General features: G+C 42.3%; 1 long non-coding RNA gene across 1 annotated transcript in view; it reads right to left on the reverse strand.

Moving 5' to 3' along the window:
• The window catches only part of LOC138266642 (uncharacterized), a 353,542-nt gene extending 330,789 nt beyond the window's left edge, over nucleotides 1-22,753 (reverse strand). The window contains exon 1 of the long non-coding RNA XR_011199596.1: nucleotides 22,665-22,753. This is a non-coding gene — a long non-coding RNA (uncharacterized lncRNA). The remainder of the gene's footprint in view (nucleotides 1-22,664) is intronic.
• Nucleotides 22,754-24,071: the final 1,318 nt, after the last annotated feature.

Here is a 24,071-nt window from a genome sequence, read left to right on the forward strand (position 1 = left end):
CCTATGTCTATGGCCACTTACTGTACCCTTTGGCATCTCTATTTTCAGATCTATGAGCCCCACTCTTGCTCTTGGTATGTTTACTGCTGCCCACCACAGGTTATACCAATGTATAAATTAGTGTACATAAGATTTGCAATGTTTTCAGAATGTTGTACTAATACATATTTCAATCAATTAACAGACTCCAGAACTGTATTTGTTTCAAAGGTGTTTATTTAAGTGATAATAAGTAGAGGAGGATGTGCAATGGGCTGGGCTGATGGTGGAGGAAAGTCCAGGGTAGAGTCCAGTCTCTTGGTATCACAGGTGCATGGTCCAAGGGGACATAGGAAGGGAAGCAATGCAGTTCAAGGTGGACAGGGTGACAGAGTGGGACAGAAGGGTGACAATCAGGAGAGCCTTATTTCCTGGCAGGGGTCTTGGCAATGTTCTCTGGCTTCTGCCTGGATCGCAGGGACCGTTTGCGGGGTGGTTCTCCTTCTGCAGGGGGTGGGGTACTGGTGGCCTGTTGTTCCAGTGGCGAGGCCTCCTTTCCACTAGCGCAGGCAGAGGTGGAGGGCTGTTCATCAGTGTGGCTAGTGTCAGGGGCCCGTTGTTGTGCCACTGCCTCCCTCATGGTGTTGGCCATGTCAGCCAGCACCCCTGCAATGGTAAATGTTTCTTTGACCCTGTATTGAACAATTAATCTGTGCTGATCTGCAGCTATTTCTATTAGGTTTGTTTTGAAATCCAACTCTGTGTATTCTGTATTCCGAGTATTCGGAAGAGCAGTGCCAGCACAAGTGCCCTTTTGTTGTTTAACCCTAATGTTCCTCTTCTTTTAAAAACCCGCTTTGCATCTGTAGTGCAAGGATTTGGGAGTCCATGGGTGGGCCACTTCCCCTAGTAACAGGGCCAGTTTGAAGCCATTTCTAAAATATGGTATCATTTATAGCATCATGTGGTAGCACCATAAGTCAACTGCCTGCAGTGACCTTTATGTTTACCTCCCGGTGATGGTTTTCCAGTTTCCTTTTTCCTCACTCCCTGGTTGGCTTTAGTCAATGATTGACATGCTCAGAGGTTCGTTCCTTGAATTTTCAAACGCGAGTGTACTTTCCTCACATAAAGAATGTTTTGCGGGTCTATTATGCCTTCATATTTTATTGCTCTATTACCCCTTATATTTTGTAAGTGAAATCTTGCAGCGTGTTGTTTCCGTGCAATTCAACCATTTTCCCATGACATAAAATCTCTGGGCTGACATCAGCCTGACTTTCCATCTTCAAAAAACACTTAAACCTCCATAGGTTGCTTGATGGTTGACGTCTGCTGGTGCTTACTGCTTCGCTTCATTGCTGAACATCCTGTAGTCTCCACTGGGCCCTGAAAGTTGTACTAGCTGTGGTTCCTGGTCCTGCGTTCCTAACAGGTCAGGATGGAGGCTCACCTCGTTACAAGTTCCTAATGCCTTCAGTGTACCACAAGAGCCTACCTAGTTTCCTTACTTTCTAAGGTCTTGTGGCCATCTATGATGAAGATCTTAGCATTTTGGCACACTGCCTGCAGGAGTTCGAGAGATGGACAAACAATCTGTAATTAAAATTAAATAGCTCCATGCCAGAGTTTGCCTTTCTTTTCATTCATTTCTATAAATTGCCTTTGACTTTTCAGTGCTTGAGCTGTCCAGAAAGTCCTTTGTGCTTTCTACTGTTGTTTCTGTTAAATCATTGACCGTTTTTGCTTGTTTATTTTTCTGTCAGGATTTTCACAGCACTATGGATTTCTACTGTTAAGAATTGAGAATCTTTGTGAAAGTTCACCTTCACCGCATTGAGTCCTAGAGAAACTGGATATTCGTACTATGTTTAGAGACTTGGTTGTATTTCAAAAGATTTACTCAGTTTCAATTGAATTTCCCATATGTTCTCTCTGCGCCTAAAGAGCATGCTCCATGCAACTGACATCCATCCGGGTAGCAAGGGGTCTCAAAGATAGAACAACATAACTCCACTAGCTGCCATTGCCAGCAAGCATACAAGCCAAGATAGCTTGCATTGTTAGAATGACATGCAAGCTGTAACTCCATACTACCTTGTTAGCAAATTGAAAGCTTCTGGTTACCACATTGGGCTAGTTAGAAGTCTGGAGAATTTGTAAATTTCACCACGGGGAAGCCAAACAAAAGTTTCAAACCTGCACATTGCAAGCCCACACAACTGGGATGCTTGACAGTCAAAGAATTCCAACCATGAAAGGTGGGACATCCGGTGGCTGGGAAACAGTTCCAAGGGATTGGATTATAGGTATCCTGAAGCATAGTAAACAGGCAGAGGTTGAGGAGTTCTGGAAAGCTTCCCAAAGAAGGGGAGGGGCTATCCAGAGTGGGCTGAGGATAGGGCAGCTGGGTGGTACTGGGGATATTGGGTCCAGGTTCTCTAGAAAAGTAGGCTGCCAAATGGGCATACGTTTACCCACTGCAAAATAAATGTTTCTATCACAGTTTTATATGATGCAAACTCGACCCGAAAGTGTTGGAGCTCTTTACCTGAGCCCCAGTTACAATACTAGAGGTCACATTCATGCGTTTCGGCAGGGTAGGTTAAGTGATTTTCTGAGACTCACAGGTTGGTGAGCCCACGCTAAGATTAAAACCAGCATACCCCTAAGCTGAAATTAAAAATCAACTTATTCAACTTTTGGAAAATGGAAACCTTAAACTGTACCTTCACAAGGGTTTAAAGCAGAGTGTTGTCACCTTCCTTTGGGTCAAGCAAAGTGAATATATTTGTAACTGTTTTTGCTATAAATGTTTCCTTTGTGCTGTGTGATGGACTGCACCTTGGTATGCTTCTGTGCTCTTATTCAGGTGTGCAGCTCCCATTGGGGTAAAGGGGCTTTAGCTCCCCCCGCTTCCATCCGTCAGCTGGCATAGCCCAGGCTGGCTGGGCTTGTAGATCAGCCTCAGTCAAAATTATCCTGCAGGTGTTTCTGAGCCGGCATGCATTTTCCTTATCTGTTTTTTTTAAGGTCGAGCCTAGGAAGTGCGCACGCACTATCTTCATGACATGCTGTATTAACTGTATGGGCTTTGGGCACACCCCTCACTTATAATTGGTTCCTTGGAGTGCCCCTCTATAAATCTTGCTTTTCTATGGTCCCCTTGTTTTCTTTGTCCCACCTTTTAGCTCTTTGTTTCCGTCGTGGAAACTGACTCTGTTACATGGACCAGTTCACCTTTGACCATTTAGTGTACGTTGGGCGCACTACTTTGTCTTGATTCTGCTTACGGGGTTGTCCTTCCACCACCTTCTGCACATCGCTGCATTCCTTGCTTGTGTCAGCACCCGTTACTGTTTGTAATTCATTTATTTAATATCTTAAGGAGCAAGCAGCATGTGTGGCCTGTTTAAATTGCACAAACTATGTTTATTTATATAATTTTGGACACCACACAGCTTTTATTTTATCAGCATGGCACCCACTTCAGGGACTCTGTGCTTCAGGTCATCATCTTCTTTCCTCACTGGCGCTGGAGGCGGGGAGCATGGCTGCTTAGTTTACATTCCTCCAGCAGCCCTGAAATCTGCTTTTGTACATTCTATTTTTTTTCACCCTGGGAGTGCTGTTGCTGTTTCTCCCACTCATTGGCCAGAGTCTCGGTGTAACAGGGGGTGCAACTCTAAAGTGGACCATGGAGTTCGAGGGCCTCCTCATGTTCCACTGCGAGGAGCAACCTCAGGGAACACCACCGCCTCTGCCTTTCATAAGGGAGCGGTGCCACACCCCAGGTAACTACAAAGAAGGCTCGGGCCAGAAGGCAGACGGAAAGTGACCAATAGTTTTAACGAGTCTGTTACAAAAACATAATATTCTACACTTAAGTGCGCACTGATCTGCTAGAACTGTCACACGCAATTGCTATCTTTGCTACCATACTGGCCTTGTGACATATGGAATATATTTTAAAAACTGTGGGGGGGGGGCACATTTTGTTGCATTATTACTGTATTATTTTCTCGTATTTACAATATTTTGCAATATTAACACTATCTGTGCAGAGCTTGCACCTCATTAGTAACAATATAACAGCAGCAGTCAGCAAAAAAGGGGACCTGTCACAGCTTTCACCCATTTCACAGCACAGAAGCCCAACCTTGTATGTGTGTGGCCATTTACCAGTGGCACATGAAGTAATAGAAGATGTTGTAGCATCCAGGATAATATGCTGCACGACTAAATACTTATAAGGTCCCAAAGGCAAGATGTATTGGCTATGCCAATGCTTGTTTGACCTATTGTTTTGCCTTCTCAAGCGAGACCCCAGCCTTCAAGCTCTGTCTACCTAATTGATTCACAAAGCTTCAGCAATCATTTTATGGTCCTGGCTGCTTGGTGACCTGGGACTGGGTGTGAAAACGGCAGGTATTAACTCTGCTATTGTCACATTAACATTCATTACTTTTGGCACCACCATTGCAACTGAGTTGCATTTGTGTACATATTCTTTTTAAAATATATTTTATGTATAGCGTTTATGTATAAGAAAAGCAGTGATTGTGCAGATCTTTTGTCAACTACAAGGCATAGCAAGAGTTCCTTGTAGCACAGTTTTCCTCAAAATCACTGCTTCCATTATAGAAAGCTGAGGCTCAGATATCTCCACAGAGGTACTCCCAGCTCTTCCCCTGCCCACAAAAAACTGAAGAACCCTCCCTACTTGGAATACCTACTTTTCACCATGGGAATAGAGATAGAAAGTGGCAAAGGACAAATGCAACATTCAGTTTCATATGAATCCATATATTCTTTTGGAGCCAATGAAAATAAATTGGAAGACAATAGGTGACTATTTTTATTGAGTGTATTAAATTCACCTTAGTTTTGATTGCAATATTCCCAGCTGCAAATGGTTTTTGATTGTCTCATCTCTCTGCAGTCTTTGGAGGATGGCTTGCATCTTGTCACAATGGAGAGTTTCATTTATTGAAAAGAAATGTAAACTCAGAATTTAAAATGACATAAGATCTGTTATCCCTGTTTGCTGTGGGAAAAATAATTTCCACCGAGATCTAGTTTAAATTAAGAATTCCAATGGAATTCTGCTCTTCTGAGTGTTTGGGAGCCTCCAAAGTTTCATGTATTTATTTATCAAGGGGAAAGAGGACAAATGTATTAGAGGGGCAAATTACTTTGGCAGTTCTTTTATTTGTTTAGAATATAGGATTTAGGAGTAGAGATTTAGTAATACTTTTGTATTTAAAAGATTTGCCTTCTTAATGCAAAAGGGCTACACAAATGGAGTAGGAGTGGTTTGAGGAGCTATCACATGATCATTTACATGTAGGGGGGTTAGTAACTGTTTATATCTTAGTACTTAACTGGGGTAAATAGCATGATATGGGATTATAGTCTGCTGCAGAAGATACGTTCAGCCCCTGCATTGGGGTTGGCTTTTAAAGGGGCCTGGTGGATTCTTTGAATGCCGTTCAGTAGGAAGTTGCCCTAGTTAAGCGTACAAAGAACTAGGTTTAAAGTCATTGTTAGTATGAATGGCTTGGTTTCACAATGCAGCCTGATTTGGTATTATCTCTTTTTGCAATAGTTTATGAGGGTTTAATTTAAGATACTGATTCTTTCTTGACTGTCAGTGTTCCAGGGTCTTTACCTGTCTTGTTTTGGCCTCTGGCATATAGACTGTAAAATAAAGCTGATTGTCATCAGCATGTAGATGAAATGCTTGATTTTCTCAGGAAAAAAGGAGTATACTGTAAAGGTTGAAGAGCTTGACTAGAGGGGGAATGGACCCAAGGAATTTCTTGTTGAAATGTTGGGCAGCTGCATATAAGGTTAGACAGATTCATTTATCAGTGACTGAAAGTTAGGAATCAATCCAGCTTATACATTCTTCAAAGATGTTCAGGAGGGAGGCATTGGGACCATATTGAATGATGCATATAGGTCAAAAAGAACAAGAAAGCAAAACTCCCCATTGTCAAATATGCACAAAGTATACTATGTCTAACGTTGCTTTTTCGTTAAAGTCCATACTGGAAAGCCTGACTTGAGATCATTGAGGAGCTGGTTTTAATTAATGTGGATTTTTAGGTATTTAGTGACACACTTATAGGTTTATTGCAGTAGGAGGAGGAAGTTTGGTATTGGGTGAAATTGTTGAGGTCCTCTGGACCTGCACCAGACTTTTTGAGTAGAGGATTGGTTTTACCAAATATTAAGAAGTCTGTGATTAGTTCTTGAGCAGACAGTGTTAACTGTGTTGGCTAGTTAGGCAAAAATGAAGCACTTTTTTATTTTACTTTTTTTCCAGAGAAAGGATATGAGAACTGACAGGACAATTCAAGTTCAGAGATTGTGTTCCTCAGGTTAGCAAGCATTATTTTCTTGAAGGATGAGAATTTCTTAGTGGATTTGAAGGTTTAGACCGCTTGAGGTGGTGACAGAATTTGAGATGGTGAAAGAAGACTTAGGGGGGTTATTACAACTTTGGAGGAGGTGTTAATCCGTCCCAAAAGTGACAGTAAAGTGACGGATATACCACCAGCCATATTACGAGTCCATTATATCCTATGGAACTCGTAATACGGCTGGTGGTATATCCGTCACTTTACCGTCACTTTTGGGACAGATTAACACCTCCTCCAAAGTTGTAATAACCCCCTTAATCTTTTTTTACTATTTTATCTTCGCAGAATTGGAAGAATTTCTCACAGTTATCTGTAATACTCCAGATAATGCTGGCTCATGGTTTGTAGCATTGCACATGATATTGAGGAGTTTCCTGGTTTGTGTTTGTTTAGAATGTTTATCTCCATTCTGAAGAATGACTCTTTAATTCAAAGTTATGTTTGCAGTTCCTTCCTGCCTTGATGAATATTGCCAAAGAATATAGAAGGACCATTTAGAGAGCACGGGTGAGACACTGAAGGTTGAAATACGTGAGAGATATATATTGCTAAATCGAGATAGATTGTGTGCATCATGAGAATTCCTCCACAGAATTTAGGCCACACTGATATGTGGATTTACAATCCTTTATTACATGTTAAAAGCCAAAGGTATTTATATCATTCTAAGGGCCCGAAGTAGAGTTTGGCGGAGGGGTTACTCTGTCACAGACATGACAAATATCCCGTCTGCTGTATTACAATGTCCATAGGAGTTAATGGACTTGTAATACAGCGGGCGGGATATCCATCACTATTGTGATGGAGCAACCCCATCTGCCAATTTCTAAATCAGGCCCTTAGTTTTTACTAGTGATGTAGCAGCCCTATTGTGCCATAAGATCAGCCATTCCCACCATATTTCAGACAATTTGGGAGGTTTACTATCTTCAGTGGTACTATTTTATAAAAGAGAAGTAATTGGAAGCAAGGAATGTCCAGAGAAAACAGGAGTAGGAAAGAGGTTTCATTGAAAGAAATCCATAAATGACAGAGTTCTAAATAATCACTGTGCAATGTCAGGAGATTAAAATCAAAGCCATAGAGCCGTTGGGAGGCAGCAGTCTACTCCAAAAGGCACATTTATTAGATGGAGCAATTACTAGGATTGTTGGAGTACATCACACTGCAATAGAGAAGCCACATCTTAAACTATGTTCTGAAGTTTGGAAGGCAAAGAGACAGGTTAACACATTGCCTGTACCTGAAATTGAAAATACTAATTGCAGGCATTTACTGCCTGGTAGTACCTAGTTCCCACTTGGCAGAGGTAGTACTCTGCCTTTGAAAATGAAATAATGTTGGGATTAGGACTGCTAGCCCTCTCTATATTCCCTCGACCCTGTAAGTATCAACACTACAGAGCCTAGTATATATCCAAAAACAGGCCCTAGTATTTGAGCCACACATGCATTGCTCTTGTCCAAACAAAAGATCTTCGAGTTCTGTTGTGGCCTTCTGCAACAACTTTTTTAGGATTGGTTTTGTTATGCTAAGACTAAACATTCTCCACCCAAATGAATTTCATGATCATTCTACATTGCACAAGATTTATAGTGAAACAGCCTCACCATCCATCATGGAAACTAACTTTTTGTGCTTGGTGTCTTTGTTTCATTTGTGTTTCTCCATCAAGCCTGTGGGTTGCATTGCAGTCAAAGGGTAGAAAACACTTATTTCAGAAGCAAGAATATTTCATGGGAACTGGAACTCATGTTTATGATTTTATACTATAGAATACCCCTTCAACAACAGTCTATATATTATAGAATCTGAAAATGTAATATTCTGCTGCCTGGTATTATTCGAATGAAATGCTTTGCTATAATCCCATCCTGCATATGGATCATAAAAGTATTGTGGTCTGGCAGATCCACATTTTAAACAAAAATGAGGCAGATCCCCCTTTTACTGGCTCTGTGCTCCCTTTGAGCCAATAAAAGGTCAGCTAGCAGTAGATGTGTTTAATTCGACTATTTCCTGCCTGTTAACATCAGGAACAAAATTCTAGATAAAGAAAGATGCCTAAGCTGCACCATTTCATTTTCAATAACTTTCCAAAACGTTGTTTGTGGTTGGAGAGAGTGCTCAAGTAGTCCCTATTGGGTGAAGACTAACACAGGTGACCTAATCTGTTTTGTAGTGCAATAGAATTGTGATCAGGTAACACATGTTTTTGATTGCCCTATATTAAAGGCAGGAATTTTCTCGGTTTTATTATAAGTGAACAACTCCAAGTCACTTCAGTGATGAGTTATTAGGGGGTTAAGGATAGTATGGAGGGCAAAGGTCCTGTGGATAAAGAGGCCTATTTGCTGTTTGTTGCTATGGCTGTTGCTCGACTGTGCATTGCATCAGGTTGGCTAAACCGGATTCGCCTACTTTTACAGAATGAAGGTCCAGGTTTCTGGCAACTCGAAGTACAGAGTCCACTTTATATGCATGTAAGGGCCAAAGATCGCAGAAATGAGGAGCTAAGATCTGGTCATCTGTGACCAAGCGGATTAACAGGATGTACACTGTAGTATGGTATCGGTCAATGGGCTAATGGTTTAATGCTATGTTCGAGTGTTTTTTTATTGGCTTCTTTGACCATAAACTGACCAGAGGGATCTACTAGGTTGTATGAGCACCGGCCTATTGGTTGGTTGTATTACTGTACTTTATTACTTTTTGCACTTATTTGTATTGTATTATTGTATCTGCATATATGTCTGCTGGTATATTGTATTGTGGTATTGGTTGGATTTCCTCTCCCATTTAAAATGCAATCAAAATATTAAAAAAAGAATTGTAATCTGCTAAATGTGGTATGAATAGAGCAAAAGGTAAGAAATTTGCCTATCATGTGCCATTATCCAACATGTTTCTAAAACCTTCCTTTGGGGAGGGTGTAGGAGAAGGTGCTCAAATAATCCTACTAGGCTGAGAACTCAGCAAATTGCCTTCTATGTTTCAGAGTACACCAGTTGCTGAGAATTGCCTCAGAATATAGAAGCCACAGATCTGCACCCAGCCAGGTCTACTGACCCAATCTGCATTAAAATCCAACATTTGTGATCTTGCTACAATTTCTCTAGGGAAAGTCCTAAAACGTGTCAATGTAGTTAAGTTCTGGTTTGCTTGAGGCCGTGTTACTGGCCCAGTGTTCTTTAAAACACAAAGTATAGCACATTGTCCAAAAAACTACCCTTCATGTTACTCAGTGAAGGGAGCACTTACAAGTAATTTTATCTCAAACTCGTAAGATGGCTGCCTCCATTCGCATTCCTAGCCCGCTCCCCAAAGATCGAGGCTAGTTGTGCCCCTGTTCTCATTTATATGTTGAAATAAATTTGTAATTGCCCTTTGATTCACTTTTGAGTCTCTTTGCAAAAGCAAACAAATAATATAAATACGAAAATAAATACATAATTGGAACCGGCTTATTTGGCCATAGTGTACACTGTCACTTACACACTGGGCTGCGCGCCAGAATGTGGAAATAGCTAAGCAAGGCGCAGTCTGAGGCGCATTACCGGGATAGCACTGCAGATAATGCAGAGAGACGCTTGTTAAGTGATATCACTGGTCTTTTCCTGTACAATTTAGAATTCATTACGTACTAGGCCTATCTCTCCTCAGGCCTAATGTAGGAGAGATAAGGATGCTTTAGCTTATTAAAGAAATTGAGACAGGCTCCATCCAGTTCGCCTTATCTGTTATATGAAGAGGAAAAAGCTGTAGACAGTAAAAACCTATCATTTACACTGTCTCCTCACTGCTGGCATCATTTGGTCCCACAAGCAAATAGATATATTAATTAGCAGGTAGTGGCCGGGCTGTCTCTGTTAGGAACAGGCAGGAAGTCAATTCCATCTGCATGGTTGGCAGGCAGGGTCCAGAGTACAATAGGAGATTCATAGGGCTCTTATCAGTGCATCACTCTATAAAGTGCATACATCTAACTTGAAATGTCTGCGAGTTAGAACATGAGCAGCAAAAAGTACAGCTCGGAATCAGAGTGATGCCACCATTGCTCACTGTTTTTGAACTGTGCTATGCGGCACATGCGGTTTCCTAGCTAAATAAATGTGTTTGACACCATAATCACATGACAAACATTGGCAAAGCCGATGGGTCTCACCTTTTGAGTCAATTGGCTTTGCCAGTGCTGTTTGCAGTTGCTCTAGCCGCATCAGCAGCCAGAACAGAAACAAGCATTGGCAAATCCAATAGGTTTTGGCTATGCAAGATCTATTGGCTTTTTCATTTTTGTTTACATGTCGCACAGGAGTTGACCTACTGTGCATCATGGCTTAAAGATTTTAAAAAGCGTTATGATGCAGCCAGCATTGTCACAGCGTAATGTTTTTTCAACTTTAAGCCTTGTTGCACAGCAGCTCTCCTGCTTTGCAAAATATAAAAACATTGACAAAGTCAATAGAATTTGCATAGGTGAAATCTACTGGCCTTGGCAAATTTTGTTTTAGTTACAAGCACAAGCTCTATGGCTATGAAGGTGAAACCTAAAAAGTGGTAAAGCCTTCTTCAGGAAATATTAATGCACAATATTACAACGCATTCCATTCTTTCTTCAGGTGGTTTGAAATTGTACCATTTTAAAAAGTGTGTGGAAAGCACTTATAACCCTAGAAGTGGGGTTAAACCAATTTAAAGCGATGTTTTCAGTAGCACTTGGTGTCACTGTTGTCCAACCCAAATAAACTCATTCCATTAATCAGTTGAAAGTCGCAGTCGGCCTGCCCGAAATTTGGACCAGTGATCTGCCGGGTGGAGGGTGAATTTCTGTAGCAAAAGCACAAACCCACTGAATTACTTTAAGCAAAACATGTAACTTTTTGATTTTAAATAGGCGATGTGCGTAAAAATATACAACTGTACAAAAAGTAATGAAACTTGTATGTGGCTCGCTCAGTCCTCTAATTGGGTGACAATATTCAGATCTCCAATATCAGGCTCAATATTTGCTTGACCAAAGCAAAACATTATTAAAAAACACTAGTTAGAGTTAATATCAAAAGTGCATTGCTAGAAATGATGATGCAACACTGGCTACATATAGCTATAGCCCCATGGCTCCAATCCAGGAAGGACAGCTCACCTGGTCCATGGTTCCTCAGCTGCCTAATAAATGCACTGCATCTGATTCAAGAAAAATATCGAAAATTTAAGCTGGTTGGTTCACACCTACCTTTCACAGTACATTTTCGAAATTCTGTAGTTTGCAAATATTTAAAGGAAGGCAAGCTCTGAGGGAAGCATTAATGGAAAGTTTTCAAAATTCCCATTTGTGCAAATATGAGTCATATATGCAGATTTGTTCTGCCTAAGCCCATCTGCACTTTTTTACTTTTTCTTTTTTCTCCACAATGCAGAAACTCCATTTCCGATAGATAACCCTTCCAGTTTCGAAGTTATACATTTACATTTATGCTCCGTTGTAAATATTGTACTTCACACGGGTTTTAAAACTGGTTTCCAGGAATGCCCCTGGAAAACCTATATGAATTCTCATTTATTGTAACCGGAAGGTATCTCCACAAACTGTAAATTTCTTCTTTCTCTTCCCTTCCTCATACTTCCCTTCTGTACCTTTCACTTCCCTCCCTTTCCAGACCCATCCTTTACGTCTTCCATTATTTTGTCTTTCCCTTCCTTCCTTTCAAGTCCCTTCCCATCCATTCCTTTCCTTTCCCTCCCTCTTTCCCGCCCACTTCTATCCCCTTCTGTCCCCGTTCTCTTCTCCCTTGCCCTTTCACCTTCTCCCTTTCTCCCATAACTCCCTTACATCCCCTTCTGCCCCTTCACCCTTCCCTCTTGCCCTTTCCCTTTCCCCTTTCACCTTCTCCTTCGGGAAATGAAGGGAAGGCAAACTAAGCAAGCAAAGGAAAAGTACAAGTAAGTGTGGGAGAGAGGAGAGGAAATGTGTACCATTGTATGGAGTGTAATTATGTGGTGTGGAGTTGAATTTTCTGAAGTGGCATTGTGTAGAGTGCAGTGTAATGGATTAGAAGTGTGTTGCACTGTGTGGCATGAAATGGAATTGTGTGGCACTGTGTGGTGTGGATTTGTGTGGTATTGTGTGTTATGGAGAGGAGTGGAATTGTGTGGCAGGGATTCCAATTGTGTGGCATTGTGTGGAGTGTAATATGGCGGGGAGTGGAATTGTGCTGCATAGAATCGTGTGGGGTGTAGCGAAGAGAAATTGTGTGGTGTGAAGTGAAACTGTGTAGCATTGTGTGGAATGGAGTAGAATTAACTGGCTTCTAGTAGAATAGTGTGTCATGGATTGGACTTGTGTTGAGTGGAATTGTGCAGCATAGACTGGAGTGAAAATGTGTGGCAGAAGTGGAGTGGAATTGTGTAGCATGGAGTGGAAGTCAGTGCCAATGATTAGGATGGAATGGAAATGTGTTGCATTGTGTGGAGTCCAATTATGTGGAATTGAATGGGGTGGAATTGAGTGCCGTGGAATTGTGTGGAGTGGAGTTGGGTGACTTTGTACTGCATGGAGTGGAATTGTATGGCATTGTGTGAAGTGGAACTCTGGCATGGGGTTGAGTGGATTGGAGTGGAGCAGCACTATGCTGAGTGAAGTGTAAATTGTATGGCATAACGTGTAGTGAAATGGAGCTAAATTGTGTGATGTGTGCCGTGGAGAGGAATTGTGTGGTATTTTGTAGATTGGAGTGCAGTTGTGTGCAGTGTAATTACGTGGTGTGGAGTGGTTTGGAATCAAGTGGCATGGAGTGGAATTATGTGGCATTGTTTGGAGTGCAGTGGAATGGAATTGTGTGGGAATATGGGACATGCAGTGGAATTATTTGGTGTTGAGTGGAACTGTGTGGCAATGTGTGGAGTGGGGTGGAATTGTGCAGCATGGAGACGAATTGTGTAGCAATGTGTGGAGTGGAGTTGTGTGGTGCAGAGTGGAGTGGGCCTGTGTGGTACTGTGTGACATTTGTGACTTTTTGTACTATGGAGTGGAGTTGAATGGCATTTTGTGCAGTGGAATTTTGTGGAATGGACTTGTGTGGCATTGTGGGGAGTGAATTGGAATTATGTGGAGTGGAATTGTGTGTCATAAAATGGAATTGTGTGGCGAGGTGTCGCATGGAGTGGAATTGTGTGGCATTGTGTGTTGTCGATTGAAAATGTGTGGAGTGGAATTGTGGTGTGTGGATTGAAGGGTAGAGTGACATTGTGTGGGGTGTAATGACATTGTATAGAATTGTGTGTAGCAGAGTGGAGCCAAATTGTGTGGCATTGTGTGGTGTGGAGTGAATTGTGTGACATTGTGTGGATTGGAATACAATTGTGTGGCACTGTGTGGCAAGAGGTGGACTCCTGTGCTGTGGAGTTGGTTTGTGTGGCATGGAGTGGAATTGTGTGGCACTGTGTGGAGAGGAGTGGAATTGTGTAGCTGGGAAAGGGCAGGACTAGAGTTTAGGGAATTGAAGTGGCATCGTGTGATGTGGAAATGTATGGCATTGTGTGGATTGGAGTTGTGTTGTGTGGCATAAAAGAAAAAATCGCGGCAGAGGCACTGCTTGGTACATTTACTGACTATAATCCTATACAAGCATACATCACATGCGCAGCCCCCACGGATAAAGGCAGATATGCAGATGTGCCTCAGAAGTCTGCAAGTCTATCTCTAGTACCTGCAGCTCGGATGAAAAATGACTCCAAACCGGTCCAATCACCTCCACCCCCCTGTGTACCGGGTTATGTCCTTAGGTGTGGAGTGAGCATTGTGGCAGGAAGGGTTCTCCTAAAATATCTGAACCAACTACAGCGTTCCCTGTTAGCTCAGCGCAAGGGCCGCAGAACACTATGATAAACAAAGTAGATGAATGAGTGTTTGCTATCGTGTGTAGCGCATAGAAGGTGCTGGTAGTGCTTAATGCTTGCAGATGGTGGGCGTCTACCCTTACGTTTGTTACCTGGAGCTTCTGCATCATCACAAGTTGACCCACAGCAAGCGAGAGTGAACGAGAGGTAGAAAGGGGAGAATAAAAAAGCAAGAGAATGATAGTGAAGTAGTCACAAAAGAAGGGGTGGAGGTCATGCAATCAACCCTGGCAACCCCGGCACTGGGCACAGTCCGTAGGGGCTCCAAGAAAACCGTCTGGATCTAGATTTTCTCTTTCATACACAAAATGGAGAAGGAATGGGTTGAAAGAGGAAGAAGAGTGTGGCGTTATGGCCTGAGTTCTGACTTCGGAACTGGGTAACCCGGTTCGAGTTTCTGCATCTGATCAACATCTTGTTATTCTTGGAAAATCACTTAGGGCCAGATGTATCAAAAATTTTTGCACTCGCAAACGGTGCGAATCGGAAAATTCAGCCGTTTGCGAGTGCAAAAAAGTGGTCTGCGATGCATGAAAGGCATTTTGCGATTCGCAAAATTCACATCGCAAGGCGATGCTGCAAATAATCGCAAATTGCGATTTTTCGCAGAATGGCATTTTGCACATGCAAAATACCATGACATGCAGCCAGGTGGTAACCTGGTGCAAAATTTTAAAATGCATTTCAAATGCATTTTTAAATTGAACATGTAATGCACACATGCCCTTTTGGCATGTGTGCACCTTACATGTCCCCCAAAACATTTTGGGGTGCAGCAGAGGGGGCCTTAGGCCCCCAGCACCCTGGGCATTTGCATTTCCAAAATTGCGATTTCTGGTTCAGAAATCGCAATTTTGGAAATGCAAAAAATTAGCATCTATGGGCCAACAGGCCCATAGCTGCGAATGGGGCCAGTATCGCAATTTGCGATTCGGTAATAGCATTTGCTATTTTTAAGAAATCGCTATTACCGAATCGCAAATGTGATACATGGCACTTTGCGAGTCGGAAATAGCGATTTCTTAAAAATCGCTATTTCCGACTCGCAAAGGGCCGTGATGATACATCTGGCCCTTAATCTCACCAGTGTCTGAAAAAATGACTGTGAACTTGTATCTGGTGACCATATAGAGCTTTCCAATACATTGGATTTGGGTCGAGCTTGTGCCACAATAAAAATGCAAAATAAAAAAGGAAATTGTACCCAATTAAGGATTAAGGTATCCGGAGATGTTCATGGCAGTTTGAAGTCAGTTTAAAGTCTCTTTCGGTTTGGTTTTACATTTTGATTTTGTTTATTCACTCACCTTTGTCCCCTTGCTCTGCCCTTTTCCTTTAGGGCTGGTCTACTCAAGCAGTGCTAACTTCTGTGTGACAGCAGCTCCAGCCCCAGCAGAGACCCTTCCTGACTGCTATCCTGTGCCTTAAGCTGCGGCGCCCAGGTTACAAGCCTTTTATATGCAGGACGCGTCACAATGAAAACCTGCCCACGTGTCACTATGACATCATAATCCGCGAGCGATTCCATGTGTCTCCAAATCTGTAGGTGGGGCGGTGAAGCCCGAGGAAAATTTCTTCTTTGTCGATAGGATTAATAATAAAGTCCCCTAAAACCGGTTAAGTCATGAGTCTTAAAAAAGACCCCATTCTACCTCACATACTTACTCAACAGCATTCTTCCTGTTTCTGCTGCAGTGGCCGGCTCCCCCGTGCAGGTTCCCTTGTCTTCTGGAGTCCTGGGCCTCGTGACTTCACGCTGAGGCGTTTGTGAGGAGATCTGTGTTCCATTCACCGAGTTAGTTCGGGTGCTGGCTGCAGTGAAGTTATTGAGGCGCCTAAATCAATGTTAGAATGCAGGCTTTTCTCGTCAATGCTGGGACCAGCAGGAAAGAAGCTAACAAGGTTCAGAAAGGTGATTGGGTAAAGATTAAGATTAAGTCAGGGAAAGGGAAGAAATTCCGGGGACCATTTAAAGTAAAGGAGGTGCATCGTTTTTTTGTTGTTTTAGAAAATGGTGTGAGGTGGAACTTGAGGAAGGTAGCAAGGTATGGTGATGCCCATGCAATACAAGTTTGAGAAGAGAAGGGCTTTGTAGCTGTAGGAGGTAGAGAAGAACGTGGATGCAGCAGTTATATGTTGATGGACGATGAAGCTTTAATTCAAAGAAATGTTGCTAGTGATTTTGCTGATGTGAGTGGTGGAGTTATTGTGAATGAAAGAAGAGGGTCTGATGAACTTAGGAGATCTCAGAGTAGCCACAAGATTCCGGTGCATTTGAAAGACTTTGTAAGATGATGATGTGTGGTGAATTCATCATGGGTAGGGAAGTTTCTATATCTTATAGTTTGTTAGAAAATTTATTTGTTCATTTAATGCATAAGGTTATTTTTTTTGTTTAAAGGCGAAAGATGTGTTGTATCGTGACCATTGGAATGTTATCTTTGGAATTTGCTGTGCGGGCATACACGTAGGATTCCACACTCAGTCAGTTATGTTGACTGGCTGGTGAGGGGATGCTGCGCGGAGCTGTTCCTACCGAAATAAACTTCTCCCACCTTTCATGCTGCATCGGAGTTTGTTATGTGTTAACATGGCAAAACTCCATTAATAGATAGTCTTTTATTCACTCTTGTTGACACAACCTCAGAGCCCCTCAACTATCACCAGAATGACAGTTGGGCTCCTCACAACAATGGAATGAGGTAATAGAACAGAAGGGAAGAAGGGGCAAAAGACAAAGAGAACAATACCAAGTGACATCGAATTAGATGTTAAAGCAACACTTTGGGGGTCATTATGACCCCGGACGTAGGTGTTAAGGTGGCGGTAGTACCGCCAACAGGCTGGAGGTACATACCGCTGCATTATGACATTGGCGGGTTGGCTGCAGCCAACCCGCCAATTCACCATTCATTCCGTCATGGCGATATGAGCTGCCTGGCCTGGGATGTGAAAAACAACACACAACACCCCCCTCCCCTGTCGGAAGCCAGACTTACCTTGTCCAGGGAGGTCTTCCGGCAGGGAAGGGGTGCTGCTACTGCCAGCAGCGCCCGCAGCAGAACACCGTCAGGCTGTATCACAGTTCATGATATGGCTGGTGGCGTTCTACTGGCGAGGCGGTGCTGGTGGTAGCAGCGCCACCTTACCACCGTCCGCCAGTATGACCACTGCTGGATTTCCGCCCTTATTGTGGCGGAAGTCCGGCAGTGGTCATTATCTGGCGGACGGATGGTAGAAGTGGTGGCAGTTTTTTTTCGACTGTCACCACGGCCGTAGGCGTTTTTTACCACCATTGTCAAACTGAGGGCCATAATATCTTTAACCTATGTGAACACTGTAACATCCTTGGTTAGGAAATACAATTGTAAAATTACAACACTAATATTATTGGTCTCCAGAATTCAGGGAAGCCAAATGTTCAAGTTCTTAAACTGTGATTATTTAATCCAGTGTGCTCACTGGGTAGTATTTAGAGTCTCCTTTCCCTAGGCCTGTAGATTAAATACGGCAGCAATCTGCCTCAAGTGCTTCCTCGTTTATGTCAAGATATTGCTTCAGAGGCGTTAGGTGTTGCTTCTGATGAAGTGCTGCCTTCGATGTGTGCAATAATAAAAGAACATTTTTTCATTAATTGTTGTCCCCACCTTCCTTACACGCTGAACCATTTTGCCCCAAAGAAGTATGAATTGGAACACGCTGCTGCTGAAGTGTATCTGGTGAGTACTTATTTTACACATGAGTGTTTGAATATCTGGTGGGTGGTGTATGAGACCACAAAACCTTATTCTATTTCACAATGGAAGACACTGCCATATTGAAAGAATCACTCCCTTTCAAACATAGACACTTACTCGTCTCCAATATGTTCATACCATTCACCCAGAAGGTCTATTCTACTTCTCTCTCTGAAAATCTCAATGACATGAAGACACGACCTTTCGTGTATTTGCTCATTCGCCCTTGTCTGAGTTTGGTACAGGCATCGCTTCCCCTCATTCTTTATGTGGTGAAACGTTAATTTGACTGTTATGTGTGCTGCATGAAGCCAAAGGCATCTTCATCTCAGTCTCCTCCCAATCCAAACCCCGACAGACTGATAGTCAAATACCTTCCTTCAAAACGTGGCTGCACCATGCAACCAAACCATCGCTTTGTGTGTGATGTATTCATATGCCAAATGGCTAAGTCAAACAAAAGCCCTTTATGTCTTTAGATGCTAGTTGTCCTCCATTATTTGACACTAATTCCAGCTCTACCGGGAGCTCTATGACAACGTTGATCAATCACCACCAGAACATATTTGGGACATTGACTCAGTAAATTATCAAAAAAATATTTTAGTGGAAAACACTTCTGCTCTTTGTGATTTATCACTCCACACACAGGAACACATTAATGCACCTTATGCACAGCACTCCAATCTGACCATAGCCACCAAAAACCTGCCCTAAACCGTTTCTCCCTGGCTTTTATTTCCTGATGCCCATCATGCCCCACATTCACTATTCTGTTACACAAATCTGCCACCATCAACACAACCACACATAGAACCAGGTTATCATTACAGGCATCTTCTTTGCAACTCTCAGGTACAGTAACACATCTTTAATGCACTTTGTATTCAGTCGCCCCACCTTAATAAACTAAATTTCCTTTACAACGTCATCCTGCCCAACTTTCCACACATTTCTCTTTGGAAATATAGCCAACTGTGACGTCATTTGCAAACCATAATGCACTCCTCTTCTGATTTTTCCACCCTTTCGGTCACTCTAAGTAGTCCTTAGAAACAGTCTGCAGCAACAAAAGCTAGAGTGATGTCCTGTCAGAAAGAGTGCCAGGAGAGGGGGGCCAAGATGGCACCGAGGACAGATGCTCATTAACTAAGCTCCGTCCCAGGCCCGACAACATTCTGCCCAGAGATTTGCTTGCCTCCCAGCTGGGCCCCCCGAGAGGGAGTGGAGGTGTGGCAGAAACCCCTAGTAAGCCGCAACAGTTGTTGAGGCTGTGCCGCGGCCCCACGACCCACCTGGTGATCGGCTGCCCGATGAGGCCTACACCGCCCTGATCGCAGGGCCGGACAAAAGGTGCCAAATCGAGGCCCGAGAGATGCCAGATAGGCCTCCAGGGAAGCGAGGGCTTTGGTGTGCCCCTCAGCCCTTCTCTTCGCCTGCCCTGCCCCCACCTAGAAAGAGAAAAAGGGACAGAGAGACTCAGAGGTCCTGGTACAGGCTGCGCAGAGCACCGGTAGGTTTCACCGGCGAGGTCGTGCCGGAGAGGTGGGGTGGGGGGGCCAGGGGGGCAGAGGGGCTGGTTTGCATATAGCTGGGTCCAAACTGGAATGACTTGGGTAGCAAAAAAACTATGGCTTTAGGCCGGATCTCTACACAGGGGGTGAATGTTTGGCACTGTTCAGCCTTCTGCCCATCACTTGTTCTTTTTGCATTTGTCTCCCTAAGTGGGACGAGTATGCCCAGACGTAGGTCCTGTATTCCCCATGCCACTGGAGTCAAGCTAGCCTGACTGATGAGGGGTGATACCCCAAAATCAGTCCCAGGATGCTTGTTTCTGGTCAAGGGAGGACCTGGCCAAGAAGTTTGGGCTGGACGTTTCCCATGGGGAACAGGTTCGAAGCTGATTTGCACATCGCTGGGTCCAAACTGGAATGACATGGGTAGCAAAAAAGGATGGATTTAGGCCCACATCTCTGCACTGGGGGTGAACGTTTGACATTATTCAGCATTCCATCCATCACTTGTTCTTTTTGCATTTGTTGCTCTAATTGGGACGGGTAGGCCCAGTGCACCAAATGCCATTGGAGTCAAGTTAGCCAGGCTGATGATGAGTTATACTCAGAATTTGGTCCCAGGATGCTTCTTTCTGGTCCAGGGAGGACCTAGTCTGACAGTATGAGCTGGACTGTTCTCATGGGGAGCCGGGTCAAGCCTGTTTTGCATATGGCTGGGTCCAAACTGGAATGGTATGGGTAGCAGAAAACCAGTGGATTTAGGCCCAGACCTCTATACTGGGTGTGAATGTTTGACATTCTTCAGCATCCCATCCATCACTTGTTCTTTTTACATTTGTGTTAAAAGCGAGGTAAAATGATGACAAAGGTGAAATTATTCTATCCATTCTGCGTGAATTACGTTTTGTGGCATGAAAAGCAAATTTAGACAGAACAAGCCGTGCAACACAATCACATTTTATCCATTTGCCCTAAGCATAATTCTCGTGGATGATGTTTATGCTGAAGTGTGTCATACAGGACAATATATCTCAGTGTTATCAGTGTGATAAAATGCTTCTTCATTTGGGTCACAAAGTAAAGTACTGGTCTATGTAGGTAATAAAACTGAAGCAAACTTGCTGACCCCAGTGAGACGCCACAGGTCACTAAGGTAAAGGAATTACAATGAAGGGGAATGCCAACAATTGTTTAACCAGAATTGTGATCTGCACTTGAAATGATATTAAAGTGGCACACGGAAATACATCCTTTATACTATGTAATGCTTCAATTTCTTACTAGTAATCTTCATCACTTCAAGTCCTGCCTAGCCTTCCTCATCACAGTCCTTATCACAGTCCTTACATCATGAGGTGCATCCAGCCAGGATCACTGACAGAATATCAGAAACAAAAAGATTATATATCGGGTGGACAGAATATTGTGTCAGAAATATAGAGGAACAAAATATAGAGAAGGTAAGTGCATATAGGTAAGTATAGGTTTACCATTCTTAAATCCACACCTATATCTACCATGATGATATTATATATATATATATATATATATATATATATATATATATATATATATATACATACAGTATATATGTATATGTATATATATATATATGTGGAGTTATATATAGTAAAATGTTTCTTGCCTATTGAAATTTACCTTCATTATATTTTTGTCCCCGATATTCCTGACACAATATTTTTTTCTGATATTTTGATTTTGTCTAAACACCTCCAGACACCCAAATAGGAATTTCCTTCTGATCCATTTCTTCTTTTCTTTCTCTTTTTTGTTACTGGTTTCTAAACATTGTTTAGGGCACCTCCAAGTGTGAGACGTTTTGCATTAACACATCCACCTGGAGAAGATGGTCGCAACCATGGAGAGCAAACTCTCAGTAGAAATGACCTTTCGAGGGTTACATGTATACCATATATCGGAATGTTGCCAACTAAAGAGTTTGTGTACCCAAAAAGTGAAAGGAAAACCTTGACAATTTACACAACCTAAACAAAATAATTAAAATTGATAATTAATTCTACATGGCTGCAAGAAGTTTAATTGATGGCTTCATGAAGTTTCTCTTTGATGAATACTTTGATATCTATAGTTTTTTAACAGTTTCAAAAGCTAACATTCCAATGATGCCTCTGTATAATTGTTTGTGCTAATTAGTGAGTTCTTGTAATCCCCAACATGGTTTCTTATTCAAAGTGAAGCTAATCCTACATTAATTAAACCAGATAGACTTTTCTATATAGGTAAGTTGCACAGCAATAATTAGATTTCTACTATACTATTTAAGGTCACCCTATCAAGGTGATCTGTTGTAACCAAAAAATGAAGGCTTTTTACCTGTTCTGTATGCAAAAATAGCTGTTCCTGAATTACTGTGTATATCTAATTAATCCGTTCACAATAACAACCAATTTTAAGGAAAATGTCATCCTAGAGTGTTCTCCTTGTGACACTTTTACTTGCTCCAGGTGTGTGTCAGACTATCAAGGTCAGAAGTATCGACCTACAAGATACAAATATGGAATTAAGAATTAAGAATATATCTATATATATATTTGCCTTGATGTTAATGCGATAGTCGATATTATGGAGTCAATATTTTTGTAGTTAGATGTAACAAACCCAATACTCTGGTACTACTCCCATGCCAATGATGCTACACACACAACTGTGCTCTCTCTCTCACTGTTTTTTCAGGGAGAGAATTGACTGTGCACATTGACCCATTTTTTCGCCTCCCCCCCAATGAGCGAACGCCTCCTTTGCATACATTATGCCTGGCACAGGCATAATGTAGTGCAAAGGGTGACAAAGTGGGGATATGCAAGCATTGCGCCACTTTGTAAATATGGCGCAGGGATTTTGGACTCGTTGGGCCACATTAGCGTTAAAAAAAATTACGCTAATATGGCACTAGAAGGCGCTAGTGGCTCTTAAATATGCCCCTTGGAGACTAAAATGTACAGTATTCGCACGGCACTCACGACGGCAGCAAATAATCTTTTCAGTTTCAGAAGGAAGGATGACCGCTCATTCTTCGAGAAGAGCTCAAGGATTTCTTCCATTCAAAAAGTTAAATATAGATTGCTTACCAGAATGAGTGTGGAAGTTGGAAGAATTGTAAAGGACAAGGAATCCTTTTGCAACCCATTTCGCTTGCTGGTACATGATAAAACAATCTGCAACAAACAGAATACGTTTGAAAGTTTGTATACACACCAAGAGCCAGTGAGGGAAAAACAGACACAAAGCTAGGAAATTACCCGCAGATTTCTCAATGCTGTGCATTCATCCAAACAAGTAATGGATAAAGACATTGAAAAAGAGAGAAAGAAAGAACAAGAAAAAGGCCTGTAATTATATCACATTCAAGTAAGCATGAGTTTTCCTTTGAGATACAGCTTTCCTTTTAAATCTACCTTTCGACAGCTATGTGTGGCTATATATGTGTGAAACTGCTTAAGCCATGTTTCATATGTAGAAGGTAGGGTATCAGTCCATTGTCTAGCAATTAAACTAAGGAAAATAGAACAAGCTTTGGCAAAGGCAATCGGTCTCGCCGTCGAAACCTTTTGGTTTTGCCAATGGTTTTCAGCAACACTTCATAGCATCTCTGATGCTGTGCAGCATGACTAAAGTTAAAAAAACAAAAGTCGTTGATGTAGCCACCTGCGTAATTTTGAAGGCAAGCATACATAATACTTAATACATAATGACCCAGACACTTTTTTTCCTTTTATTTACTGAATAGAGTTGAATTGGTAGCTAAAAAAACAAAACATGCAAAAGCATTTTAAAAAAATGGTGAGCAGGTGGAGCAGAAGCTACATGGGGTGGTATGGGGAATAGCAAAGCAACACAGGAGATGGCATAGGTGAACATTGAAGCAGCACGGAAGGAGATGTGAAAGCATTGGGGGTGGGAGAAAAAGCAGCATACGAGTTGGGGGAAAGTAACACAGAGTACATGAGCAAGTGCAAGAGGGAGGGGGGCAGGGAGAAGCAGTCAGCCAACAGAGAGCAACACAGAGTCCAAAGGGAGAGATGTACATGAGGGAGAGGGCTCAAACACACATGCTCTTTACTAAAGTGCTTCACATAAAAGAAAAAAGTAGTGCTTGAAAAGCAAGCAGCAGAAGCAGTAATGCCAGCCAGTCAAAAAGACCGTAAAGAGTTAGGACCTGATTTAGAACTAGGTGGATGGGTTACTCCTTCACAACGGTGACTGATATCCCATCCACCAAAATCTAAATGCCATTGAACATAATGGGATTTAAATTTTGGTGGATGGAATATCTGTCACTGTTGTGACAGAGTAACCCATCCACCGAATTCATATCCCTTTTGCCGAAATCGAAATCCCATTGAACATAATAGGATTTATATTTCAGCAGATGGGATATCCCTAACTGTTGTGATGGAGTAACCTGTCTGCCGAGTTCTAATTCAGGCCCTTCATGTTCTATGGGAGGGAAAAACACAATATTGGCAAAATAGGAC

The sequence above is a fragment of the Pleurodeles waltl genome, chromosome 11 (genome assembly GCF_031143425.1).
Source record: "Pleurodeles waltl isolate 20211129_DDA chromosome 11, aPleWal1.hap1.20221129, whole genome shotgun sequence".
In the NCBI taxonomy this organism is placed as follows: domain Eukaryota; kingdom Metazoa; phylum Chordata; class Amphibia; order Caudata; family Salamandridae; genus Pleurodeles; species Pleurodeles waltl.